Consider the following 14,250-nt stretch of genomic DNA (forward strand, 5'->3'; position numbering starts at 1 on the left):
CCGGCTGAATTGTTGTGAGAGAAAAACACTGTTTCGGCTGAAAAAAGAAGTCGAACAAGCCATTTGTAAGACAAGCGAACGTAGTTATTCTCTCTGTCCTAAAATAGAAGTCATTCTCGCTTTCCGAGAAGTCAACTTTTTTAAACTTTAATCAATTATATATAAAAGAATATTAATATTTATAATACATAATTAGTATGGTTAGATAGATCGTTGAATATATTTTCATAATAAATTTATTTAAAGATATAAATGTTTTACGTATTTCTTATAAATCTAGTCATAACGTCGTTCTTTTTTAGCAATACCAGATGAAACGACCGTACCGTATCGAAGCAAATAGGATATGATATCGACTGGTGGATTGTAGGTGAGCAGTGCGAGCACGTGGATGTGAGGCTGGGCATATATAGTATAATATAATATCGTCTCAACATTCCACAAAAATCACAGATGGTGTGCACTGCACTAGTATATCGTCGTCGTTCCTGCAAAAAGCTAGCACGAGATACTCTCGATCTCAGAGAGTCATCGGCCGGCATTGTTCACCGTATATATAACCAAGCTACGTAAGCAGAAGCACCAACCAAATGACCGACCGCCCAGTGGATGAGGATGGGAGCCCTCGTGGGATCAAAATCAAGCCGCTAGTGGGCGAACCATGATGATGATGATGTCATGCGATCCCCTGTACCTGAGCTCATGCAGCATGGTGGCTTATCATCAAACAGTTCCTCCATCCGTCCAAAAAAGAGTGACGTTTTTGACTTCTAGATATCGTGTTAGACATCGTATTTGACTGTTTGAAAGGATCAAGATGTCCAAGAGGAGGTGAATTGGGCTAATTCAAAATTTTCTTGCAATAATCAAATCCTACGGATAGCCCAATTAACCCCTTATGCCTAGAAAAGTGTTTCTATCAAACTAACGCACAAAGGACTTGCAACCTATGTTCCAAACTTACTCTAGCATGACAATTCCATGAATATAAAAACAATTATTGAATTGCACAAAGTAAATACTCAAAGTAAATGCTCAAAGTAAAGAGAGAGAGAAACGCGGCGATGTTTTGCCGAGGTATCAGAGAGTCGCCACTCCCCACTAGTCCTCGTTGGAGCACCCACGCAAGGGTGTTGCTCCCCCTTGATCCGTGCAAGGATCAAGTGCTCTCTACGGGTTGATTCTTCGACACTCCGTCGCGGCGAATCACCCAAAGCCGCTCACAACTTGAGTTGGGTCACCCACAAGCTCCACCGGGTGATCACCAAGCTCCCAATCACCACCAAGCCGTCTAGGTGATGACGATCACCAAGAGTAACAGGCACGAACTCTCACTTGACCACGCGAAGCCTAATGAGAAGATGGATGCACACTTGACTACTCTTGATTCACTAATGAGGCTACTCTCTTAGATTCTCAAATCTCAATCACCTCACTAGGACCTTGCTCTTCTTGGCACTCACAAACGTGTTTCTCAGCTGTTGGAATGAGCAAAAGTCACTCCACACACGAGTGGAGGCAGCCTAAAAAACGAACCGTTATGAGCTTCTGCGGGGTGACCGGACGCTCCGGTCGTGTTGACCGGATGCTCCGGTCAGTTCAACCTGCGAACCAGTAAAAATGAGTAGACCGGACGCTGGCAGGGTCCGGTCAGCACTGAACGGACTCGTCCGGTCGCATAAAACCCTTACTGGAACCTTACTGGACTCGACCGGACGCTGAACCCTCAGGGTCCGGTCAGTACTGACCGGACGCGTCTGGTCGCAGATTCCCTTCTCTAGAACCTTACTGGAGTCGACCGGACGCTGTCTTTCAGCGTCCGGTCACTTGACCTCTTCAGCGTCCAGTAGCACCGAACGCAGACAACTGATCAAATGAACTGACCGGACCCTGCGGCCAGCGTCCGGTCAGCATTTGACCCTCCATTCACTTCCAACTCTCGATCATATGTGAATGAAGTTTGCTCCAAAGGATCTTAAGCATTCATAGGAGCTACCTAGAGCTAGTTTTAACAAGTGTGCACCACACCTAACTCACTAGACTCAACTAGGTCAAGCTACCCGTCCATACCCCCCTTAATAGTACGGCCAAAGGAAAAAACAAAGTCCTAAACTATTCTAAGTGTCACTCCAACTCCAATCGACACTTAGAACTAGTCATCCTTAACCTTGTCGTCCATCCTTTGAAAACCGAAACGATTTTCATCGTAGGGGCATGACAACTTTGATTGCCCAATCAATCTCCATTACCATGACCTAACTTAATTGCCTCTGCAAAACACACGTTAGTCATAGTAATCTTGTATTGTCATTAATCACCGAAACCCAACTAGGGGCCTAGATGCTTTCAATCTCCCCCTTTTTGGTGATTGATGACAATACCACCTTGAGTATGTGAAAAAGTGAGGTTTTTGACGGGCTTGGTTCATATAAGCTTTTGTCGATAAGAACAAAAGTGTTAGTCAAGCTTATATGACCCAAGCCAACACAATGTACTCAAAGGATATGAATTAAGCATGAGTATGAGTAACAAAGCTCATTTGCATCGGAGTATAAACGCGGAAGCAAAGGCAAATGAGCATAACATAAGTGATATGACATAAAAATAATGTAAAGTAGAGAGCACACATGTCATATATCACAATCACGTAGATAGCACTATCACATAGATATAATAATGTGCACGAAAGTAAACACACGAATGCATAAGTAATAGTGTATCACACAAATAAAAACTCCAAATGTATATATAATAAGCTAATACTATATAACTAGCTCCCCCTAGATCACGCTTACTATATAACTAGCTCCCCATGAGTCTACATACTCTAACCCTCTCCCCCTTCGGCGTCAAACACCAAAACCTAAGGGTCGGTCGGTGGGGCTACAGCAGATGAGTCGGGCGCTGAAGTACGTGGAGCAAGCTGGAACTGGGCACCATCATCATCTGACCCTGAGCTCTGTACTGACTGACCCTCTGTGGCAGGAAGTGTCGCTGAAGTGGTCTGGGTCTGAGCTAGGGCTGGTGCTGCCTGTGAAGCTGCTAGTATGTCTGTCGTAGGATCTGAAGAGGCGACAGACGAGGGGAGCCTCTGAGTAGTCACTACGACTAGAGCTGCTGTAGAAGGACCGGCGATATGCATATGAGGCAGTGTAGGCATGCCGGTCAGCTCACTGAAAGATGCTCCAAGACTCCTGAAGACTTACGTGTTAGGCACAAAAAGCGAGGGTGACTGCTCCGGTGAGAAACCCGTGTGATATGGAGTGAACTGCGGGGCAACCACTGGTGAGGACAACCACTGGGACACATGAACTGGAGGTGAAGCAAACCGAGCTGGAGGCTGTCCCTGACTCTGAAGCTCGCTGGGCTGTATAGCTAGAGTCGTTGTGGTGGAGGCAGGCTGAGCAAGCTGGGGCAAAGGCTATGGCAATGGGGCCCCAAGTGCTATCACAACATGCTGCATAAATCCCATAAGCTGCTGCTGCATGAGTAACTACTGCTGATGCATCTGCTACTGCTGCTGGAGAAGCTGCTGCTGCCTCTAGAACTCGTCCTGACGAGCCTGGAACTGTGCGAAGTTGGCAGCGGTCTCCTATGCCTGTCGTGCCTAGTCCTGCTGCATCTGCTCAAGAATGGCAATCAATGCGGGGTCCGTCTGCGGTGCTGGTGGAGCTGAGCTAGAACTGTTGGCCTCTGCATCATGTCTGCGTGGAGGCATCTGAGGAATCGGCAGATAGTCATCATCCGAGCTATCACTGGACTCGGTCATCTCCTGCTGTGCCTCAAGCTGCTCCTCCTCTGTGGCGGCAATGCCTCTAATGATCTCGTCCTGCTGAGCTGCTGACTCTGGAATATCTGGACGACGACTGGGACGAGCTGGTGCCTGTGGAGTGCTGTGCCTGATCCTCTGTGCCATGTTATATGCGGAAAACTCTGTGGTGGCAGCCCTATACTCTGCAACCAACTCAGGGGTCCTGACGTGCACACACTATAGCATCAAGAATGTGACCCAATGTGCATAAGGAAGCTGTCGGTGACCCTTGAAGCCCTCAGCAATAGTATCCTCCATCTCTGATAGAAGGAGGTCCCAAATATCGAACATGGTCTGCTGCATTAGGGCATTAAGGAGCCAGAGCTGTAGACGAGTCAGACCCTCTCTATAACCCAACCTGGGAAGTAGTGTCCTCCTGATGATCGCCTCTAGCACACGAGCTGTAGGAGTCAGGTCACTGGGGTTCCTGCTCGACCCCTCACCAAAGGGCTCCTTGAAGCAATGTCGCACCAGATCTGTAGGGGGCACCATCCCTCCATGAGGATGCCTAGGAGGCTCCTGCTGTCCATAGCATACCTCATGCAACTTGATAGGCTGATCCTGTAGTCTCAGTATCTCCCGGGCCCTAAAGCTCATCACCCTGTAATCTCTGCCGTTGAATGCAAAGTGAATGAAGTTGTGATGCGGATCAACGTAGAGTGAAGCATAAAACTGCCGGACCCAAGATGGTACATATACTCCTGTTCGGCCAATTAGATCTGTGAGCCCCAGCAAATATGGCAAGTAGGGGCGGATGTGCTCTCCAGCTGCTGCCACAATAGACTCCAAACTGCAGACTCTCTGTGATCTGAACACTACCCCACTGTTGAGATAGGCATTATAGAAATCCTCCTGGAGCGGCGTGTAGAACCCCTCTGCTGCTCTCTCATCCCCCCTCGGAGGAAACCACACATCAAACTCAATAAATCTCAACTGGTGAACCTGTCTGGCTGTGGCGGCCCTCAAGTCGAGGTGTACCATTGGAGGCAGACCCTGTGGTCTGGGCGGTGGGCGTGAGCCCCTACGCTGTGTAGCTGGCCTCGGTGGTACTGTGGCACTGGTCTGACCAGAGCGGCGTAGCTAGGGTGCCAGCACGGTCTCCTCGGCCTACTGACCCTCCTGAGTCTCCTGAGCTGGCTGAGGCTCTGCTAGTGGGGGCTGCTGCTGTGCCTCCTACTGGGACTCCCCCTGAGGTCTAGCCTCCTCAATAGCCAGTTGACATCCTGCCATCATGATAGTCCCAGGTGGACCACCATGACGTTGCTCAGCCTCCTCAACTGCTGCCCTCTATGCTGGTGTGAGCTATGGATCTGCTATGACAACACCACTGTGAGCGCCTCCTCTCTCGGCACGCTCTGCGGCCTCTGCAACAGCTACTGCTCTCACTGTCTCTGCGTCAGGGTACTTGCACTTCTTGGATGTTACTTGCTTCATTGCCTTGCCTTTCGATCCTGCAGGCTGACGAGGCGGGGGCCTCCGGTCATCATCACCCGGACCACCACCAATGTTCTTGGTGCAAGCCATCTGATCTGACAAGAGGATGAACTACCACTGATGAAGATCAACTATCAAACTGACACTCCCGAGGCTTGGCCTCGATCCTTACTCGCGAGCTTGGCTCTAAGTTGACTGCCAATTGCCACAAGAACCACAATGGCACCGACTCGCTGCATGATAGAGTAGATGGATATACGAATAAGTACAATATATCTAATAGATGTGAAAGTCCTAGGAAGCAAGCAATGTAGGTGTGAAATTGAGACGATGGGCAAGCTACCTGAAGATCAGTGATCCGGAGAAAGAAAAGATGTCGCGCGGGGAACCTCAGAACCGACTAGGGTTAGGGATCATGAACCGCTTCGAAGAATTCAGCGGCCCTGAATGATTTAGGTCAATGCATTGATATTTGAACTAGATCATGTGTGAAGCAATTTGAGAAAAATGGATTTGCCCTTACCAAGCGAGGGGGGAGAGCTAGGGCAAGGCAGCTGCTCTTGGTGGTAGAGAAGCCGACGGCGGCGCTGGCATGGAGGGTACACGGTGAGCGCGCGAGGGGGTCGCTGGCAGATGCGGTGGTGCGCGAGGGAGTCCGGCACGGGGCTGCGGTGGTGCAGCGAGCTGCTGTGGCATGGTGGCTTAGGCACGTGGGCTCGGGACAGAGCTGTGGTGGCACGGTGAGTTGTGGCGGTGCGGGAGACTCGGGCACGGAAGCTGCGGCGGCGTGGTTAGGTCAAGGAAAAGAAAACGCGATGGCAGCGGTTATATGAGGATCCCAAACGCGACAGATAAGGAAACAAAGAAGGAGTCCCGATGTCGCACGAAAACCACTGACCGAACGCTCCGGTGGTAGCGACCGGACGCTACCACCCAGCGTCCGGTCGATTTCAGAGAGGTCCAATTCCTCTGGAATTGGGACCGGATGCGTCCGGTGGTCCATGACCGGACGTAGGCAGGGTTCGGTCAGTACAGCTTGATTCTCCTTCAAACGACCGGACGCTGGATCCCTTCCTGACTGGACGCACAAACGCAGCGTCCGGTCACTCCCTCTGCAGCAGTTCACCTCATGTGAACTGACCGGACGCTGGACAGCAGCGTCCGGTGCATCTTTTCTAGCAAATCTTCAAAGTTCCTTCGCGCTGCCTGTTCCCAATCAAGTCCCAACTTGAATAAGATCCAAATAAACACAAATTGGGACTGATGTGAGTGACCTCTCTCAAACCCTCATATTTTTCAAAATATTTTGCCTTAGGCTATTATTCTTTTTAAGAAAATAGGCAATAAAAGGGCAAATGGAACAAAACGACAAAACAACATTCATGCATATGCAATACTTGTAAGTAAATCTAGTTGCTTGTCAAGTTTGATCCAAGGTTAAGCTTCTTCACATGCTTTTCGGCGGTTATCTTAACCATGTTAGACAAGCCCTATATGCATTGTCAAAAATTAAACATGTTGTATATTACAATGAATGCAAGGGACAACACAAGCTCAATTTTTAGTGAAGTTACTAAAATCAAGCACATTGAGCTCATTCCGCAATCTACAAAATGTAGCCTCATCTAGCGGTTTAGTGAAGATATCCACTAATTGATCTTCGGTTCTTACACCTTCTAGTGATATATCATTTTTAGCAACATGATCTCTTAGAAAGTGATGGCGGATATCTATGTGCTTAGTGCGAGAGTGTTGAACCGGATTATTTGTAAGTTTTACCGCACTTTCATTGTCGCACAAAAGAGGTACTTTTTCTAGAACTACACCATAGTCTAGCAAAATTTGTTTCATGTATAAAATTTGTGCACAACAAGCACCCGCGGCAATGTATTCCGCTTCGGCAGTGGACAAAGCCACACTATTTTGTTTCTTGGAGGACCAAGACACAAGTGATCTACCAAGCAAATGGCACCCTCCGGATGTGCTTTTTCTATCCACTTTGCATCCGGCATAATCCAAATCGGAATAGCCAACTAACTCAAATATAGCTCCTTTAGGATACCAAAGGCCAATGCTTGGTGTGTGCTTAAGATGCCTAAGGATTCTTTTTACGGCAATTAAATGTATTTCCTTAGGACTAGCTTGAAATCTAGCACACATACACACACTAAACATGATGTCGGGCCTAGATGCGGTTAAATATAACAAGCTACCAATCATAGAACGGTAGAGAGTTTGATCAACCGGGTTACCTCCCTCATCTAGGTCGAGATGTCCATTGGTAGGCATTGGTGTTTTGATTGGCTTACATTCATCCATCTTGAATCTCTTGAGAAGATCTTTTGTGTATTTCTCTTGAGAGATGAAGATGCCTTCTTTCATTTGCTTGACTTGAAAACCAAGAAAGAATGTAAGCTCACCAATCATGGACATCTCGAACTCCTTCGACATCAATTCACCAAATTCTTTGCATGAGTCTTCATTTGACGATCCAAAGATGATATCATCAACATATACTTGACAAATGAAGATATGCCCATCAAGCTTCTTGGTGAAAAGTGTGGTGTTGACCTTCCCAATGATGAAGCCCTTCTCAATGAGGAAGTCCCGAAGGCGCTCATACCAAGCTCTTGGGGCTTGCTTAAGCCCATATAGTGCCTTGGACAACCTATAAACATGATTAGTATATCTAGGGTCTTCAAACCCGGGAGGTTGATCAACATAGACTAGTTTATTAATAAAGCCATTTAAAAATACACTTTTCACATCCATTTGATATAGTTTCATTTCATGATGTGATGCATATGCAAGAAGGATACGGATGGCTTCTAATCTTGCAACCGGTGCAAAGGTCTCTCCAAAATCCAAACATTCAACTTGAGAGAACCCATTTGCAACTAGTCTTGCCTTGTTCCTCACAACAACACCTTGATCATCTTGCTTGTTGCGGAACACCCACTTCGTTCCAATGACTCTTGCTCCTTTTGGTCGCTCTTCAAGAGTCCAAACTTCATTGCGAGTGAAGTTGTTCAACTCTTCATGCATGGCATTGATCCAATCCAGATCTTTTAGAGCTTCTTCTACCTTGGTAGGCTCATAGCAAGAGACAAAAGAGTGATGAGCAATAAATGAAGTAAATTTTTGAGATCGAGTCATTACTCCCTTTGATGGACTCCCTATGATGAGATCTTGTGGATGATCTTGTAGGAGAGGTGTATTTCTTCTATTGACCACTTGGGGAGGAGGTTGTGGAGCATCAACATCTTGTGCTTGTACCACCATTTGCTCATGGGAGATATGAGTATCTTCATTTTCTACTCTCCCATCTTTTTCACTATCTTGTGGCACACTTGATGAAGAGGGTTGGTTAATGACTTGTACATCATCTTCATCATCTTTTGGCTTGATGTCTCCCACTGGAATATTCTTCATGGCCTCCCTCAATAGTTCATCACCTACATTATCAAGATTCTCATGTGCTCCTTGGGAGCCATTAGATTCATCAAATTCCACATCATATGTTTCTTCAACCAAGCCGGTGGCATGATTAAATACTCTATATGCTTTGGACTTTGATGAGTAACCAACAAGAAAACCAATATCACAACGTCTTTGAAACTTCCCTAGGTGTTGCTGCTTCTTGTAGATATAGCATTTGCAACCAAACACCCTAAAGAAGGAGACATCCGGCTTCTTCCCATTGAGCAACTCATAAGGTGTCTTTCCAAGGAACTTTTGAAGGAATAGGCGGTTTGATGCATAGCATGCGGTGTTGATTGCTTCCGCCCATAGAGCTTCGGGGGGTGTTGTACTCATCTAGCATTGTTCTTGCAAGAGTGATCAAAGTCCGGTTCTTCCTCTCAACTACACTATTTTGTTGAGGAGTATAAGTTGTGGAGACTTCAATGCTTGATCCCAACTTCATCACAATAAGCTTCAATGTTTGTGTTGTCAAATTCTTTCCCATTGTCACTTCTAATCTTTTTGAGCTTCACTTCTAATTCATTTTGAGCTCTCTTGGGCAAACTTCTTGAAGCAAGATGCAACTTCGGATTTGTCATGAAGGAAGAACACACATGTATACATTGAATAGTCATCCACAATCACAAGACAATAGAGATTTCCTCCCAAACTCTTGTATGTTGTTGGTCCAAATAAATCCATGTGTAGGAGCTCTAGCACTCTTGTGGTTGACATAAAAGCTTTGGTTGGATGAGTATTTGCAACTTGCTTGCTGGCTTGACATGCACTACAAAGCTTGTCCTTTTCAAACTTCACATCTTCAACCCTCTCACCAAATCATTCTTCATAAGCTTCTTGAGTGAGCTCATTCTAACATGAGCAAGTCTTCTATGCCATAGCCACCCAAGTATTGTTTTGGTGAATAGGCAAGTCTTCAAATTTGCATCTTCGGAGGTGAAGTCCACTAGATATAAGTTGTTGTATCTAAATCCATTGAATATCACTTGATTGTCATCTACCTTGGATACAATAACCTCCTTCTTGGTGAACAAGCATTGGAAGCCAAGATCACACAATTGTCCAACGGATAGCAAGTTGAAGCTCAATGAAGCAACATAGAGCACATTAGAGATGGAATGATCATTTGATATTGCCACTTTGCCTAGTCCCTTTAACCTTGCCCTTTGAGTTATCTCCAAATGTTATTTTCTCTTGTCTATCTACCTCTTCATCTAGTGAGGTGAACATACGAGGATCACCGATCATATGTTGAGTGCAACCACTATCAATAACCCAATGACTTCCACCGGTCTTGTAGTTCACCTACACACATGAGATTCAAACTTTAGGAATCCAAACTTGTTAAGGACCCTTCACCTTCTCAACAAGTGACTTAGCCACCCAAATCTTCTTAGGCCTACTCTTGTTGGGGGGTCCTAAGAACATGACTTTCATCTTTCCACTAGAATCTTTTCTAAGCATGTAGTGAGCATTGAAAGCAAAGGGTCTAGCATGCTTGGGCAAGGGTTTGTGGTGGTGGAGTTTGACACTCATGAGCAAAGTGGCCTTCTTGTCCACACTCAAAACATCTCTTTGGCTTTGGCTTTGGCTTTGATTGTTGTTGTTGTGCTTGAGCCTTCTTCTTCTCCACACTTTCTACATATCCAATGCCACTTCTATCCATCTTCATGACGGTGTTCATAAGTAGCTCACTTTAGAGATGCTTGCCTCTAGCAAACTTGCTCAATCCAATCTTGAGATGCTCTTTCTCTAACTTGAGGCTTCTTATTTTCTTCCTTTAGAGCATCATCTTTCTTCTCTTCCTTGAGCTTCTTGTTTTCTTCTTTGAGCATCTCATTCTCAAGGATCAACTCTTTGTCATGATCAAGAGTTTCTAGCACAATGGTGTTGTGGCTTTTCATCTCTTCAAGATCTTTCATGAGCTTCTCATTATCACTCTTGAGCTTGACATACTCATCATAGTCATTGCACTCAACCACTTGCTTGCCTTTGCTACTAGATCTATGCTCAATGCTCCCATCAATTAAATCATCACATGAAGTAGCTATAATCAATCTTGACAACATGGTTAGTAGCATCATGCGGCTCATTTGGTAAAAATTCTTGAGCAATAACAAGAGTATCATGATTAATCTTAAGAGTAGTGTATTCATCTTTTAGCTTGTTGTGGCTAGTGATGAGTTTATTGTGCACCCACTCAAGTTTATCATGTTTATCTTTAAGCTCTTTCTTAGAAGATTTGAGCTCCTTGAGTTTGGATGATATAGCATCATTAGTTTCTCTAAGCTCATCATTAGCCTTTTCCAATGTATCACACTTAGCTAAAAGTGAATTATTTTTAGCATCAAGCTTTTCATTTATAGCTCTACTCTTTCTAATGATCTTAGTGTATTTTCTTAGTATTTGACAAGATCATCATAGGTAGGTGAATCATCATCATCGCTATCGCTATCATCATCACTAGCATGCTCATCATCACTACTATCATCACTCTTAGTTACCTGCGTTCACCCTTGGCCATAAGGCATAGGTGTGTAGAGAATGATGACGATGGTGGCGGTGAAGATGCAAGATCAATAGCAATGGTGGCCACCTTTTCATTGTCACTATCATCATCGGATGATCCACTTGATGAATCAATGTCCGTGAGCCAATCACCGACAATGTAGGTCTTTCCACTCTTCTTCTTTTTGTGGAAGTCCCTCTTCTTGCCATCTTTCTTTTTGTATGGCTTGTTCTTTTTCTTCTCATCTTCATCTTCATTGCTTGAGTCATCTTTCTTGCCCTTGTTCTTGTTCTTGAACTTATCTTTCTTGGGCTTTGTGCATTGATGAGCTAGATGGCCAAGTTTGCCACAATTGTAGTAATCCATCTCGGAGATTGACTTTCTTCTTGAGCTAGTGAAGAACTTCTTTTTCTTGCCGTCAAACTTGATGCCACTCTTGTTTAGCTTCTTTAGCATCTTGGCGGTCTTCTTCACCATGAGAGCAAGACTTTCTTCATCATCTTCATCACTTGAGCTCTCATACTCAAGTCTTGCTTTCCCCTTATCTTGACTAGCTTTGAATGCTAAGTCCTTCTCTTTCTTCTTTGTGGAGGATGAGCCATCTTGTGGCGTGATGTGCATGTACATCTCATGAGCATTGATCTTTCCCAAGATTTGTGTCAGTGTAGCGGCAAAAAGATCACCTTGATGTAGCACGGTCACAGTATGCCCATATTTGTCAATGGGGAGGACACTTAAGATCTTTCTCACAACGTCGGATGGTGACATTTGAGTAAGTCCAAGCCCATTGACTTTCTCTACAAGAACATTTAAATGAGAATACATCTCATTAGCACTTTCTTTGGGAAGTATTTCAAATGAATTTAGCTTTTTAATCACAAGATGATAGCATTCCTCACGCTCACTCTTGGTTCCCTCATAGAGTGCACAAACGTCCAACCATAGTGCATGGGCGTCTTTGTGGTTCCTTACACGATTAAACACATCTTTGCAAAGGCCTTTAAAGATGGTGTTGCGAGCCTTTGCATTCCACTTTTCATAATTAACCTCATCGCCTCGTAGGTTAGTAGCATTTTGAGGTTTTGGGAAGCCTTGTGAGGTGGCTCTAAGAATACCAACGTCTAGAGCTTCTAAGTACGCCTCCATGCAAATTTTCCAATATGGAAAGTCATCTCCCTCAAAGATAGGAGCAGGTCCATCCCCGTGAGACATCTTGCTCTAAGCGGTTAAGCTTAAAAATGTGAGCATGATGCTCTGATACCAATTGAAAGGATCAAGATGCCCAGGAGGGGGGGGGGGGTGAATTGGGCTAATTCTAAATTTTCTTGCAATAATCAAATCCTATGGATAGCCCAATTAACCCCTTATGCCTAGAAAAGTGTTTCTATCAAACTAACGCACAAGGACTTGCAACCTATGTTCCAAACTTACTCTAGCATGGCAATTCTATGAATGTAAAAACAAGTATTGAATTGCACAAAGTAAATACTCAAAGTAAATGCTCAAAGTAAAGAGAGAGAGGAATGCGGCGATGTTTTGCCGATGTATCAGAGAGTCGCCACTCCCCACTAGTCCTCGTTGGAGCACCCACGCAAGGGTGTTGCTCCCCTTTGATCTACGCAAGGATCAAGTGCTCTCTACGGGTTGATTCTTCGACACTCCCATCGCGACGAATCACCCAAAGCCACTCACAACTTGAGTTGGGTCACCCACAAACTCTGTCGGGTGATCACCAAGCTCCCAATCACCACCAAGCCGTCTAGGTGATGGTGATCACCAAGAGTAACAAGCACGAACCTCTCACTTGACCACGCGAAGCCTAATGAGAAGATGGATGCACACTTGAGTACTCTTGATTCACTAATGAGGCTACTCTCTTGGATTCTTCAAATCTCAATCACCTCACTAGGACCTTGCTCTTCTTGGCACTCATAAATGTGTTTCTCAGCTGTTGGAATGAGCAAAAGTCACTCCACACATGAGTGGAGGCAGCCTGAAAAACGAACCGTTATGAGCTTCAGCGGGGTGATCGGACGCTCCGGTCATGTTGACCGGATGCTCCGGTCAGTTCAAACCTACGAACCAGTAAAATGAGTTGACCGAACGCTGGCAGGGTTCGGTCAGCACTGACCGGACGCGTCCGGTCGCATAAAACCCTTACTGGAAACCTTACTAGACTCGACCGGACGCTGAACCTCAGGGTCCGGTCAGTACTAGACCGGACCGTCCGGATCGCAGATTCCCTTCTCTGGAACCTTACTAGAGTCGACCGGACGCTGCCTTTCAGCGTCCGGTCACTTGACCTCTCAGCGTTCGGGTCGCACCGAACGCAGACAACTGATCAAATGAACTGACCGGACCCTACGGCCAGCGTCCGGTCGCACCGGGGCCAGCGTCCGATCAGCATTTGACCCGCCATTCACTTCCAACTCTCGATCATATGTGAATGAAGTTTGCTCCAAAGGATCTTAGGCATTCATAGGAGCTACCTAGAGTTAGTTTTAAACAAGTGTGCACCACACCTAACTCACTAGACTCAACTAGGTTAAGCTACCACCGTCTATACCCCCTTATAGATACGGCCAAAGGAAAAAACAAAGTCCTAAACTACTCTAAGTGTCACTCCAACTCCAATCGATACTTAGAACTAGTCATCATTAACCTTGTCCGTCCATCCTTTGAAAACCGAAATGATTTCCATCGTAGGGGGCATGACAACTTTGATTGCCCAATCGATCTCCATTACCATGACCTAACTTAATTGCCTCTGCAAAACACACGTTAGTCATAGTAATCCTTGTATTGTCATTAATCACCGAAACCCAACTAGGGGCCTAGATGCTTTTACTGTTTGTCTTATTCAAAATTTTTATATAAATTATAAATAAATAAATCATTATTAAAGTATCTTAATGATAAAATAAGGTTATAACAAAATATATGATATTTATATAAAAAATTGAATAAGATGGATGGTCAAACAAGATGTCCGAAAGTAAAAACAGTGACACTCTTT

Source organism: Miscanthus floridulus, chromosome 5 (assembly GCF_019320115.1).
Source record: "Miscanthus floridulus cultivar M001 chromosome 5, ASM1932011v1, whole genome shotgun sequence".
Classification (NCBI taxonomy): domain Eukaryota; kingdom Viridiplantae; phylum Streptophyta; class Magnoliopsida; order Poales; family Poaceae; genus Miscanthus; species Miscanthus floridulus.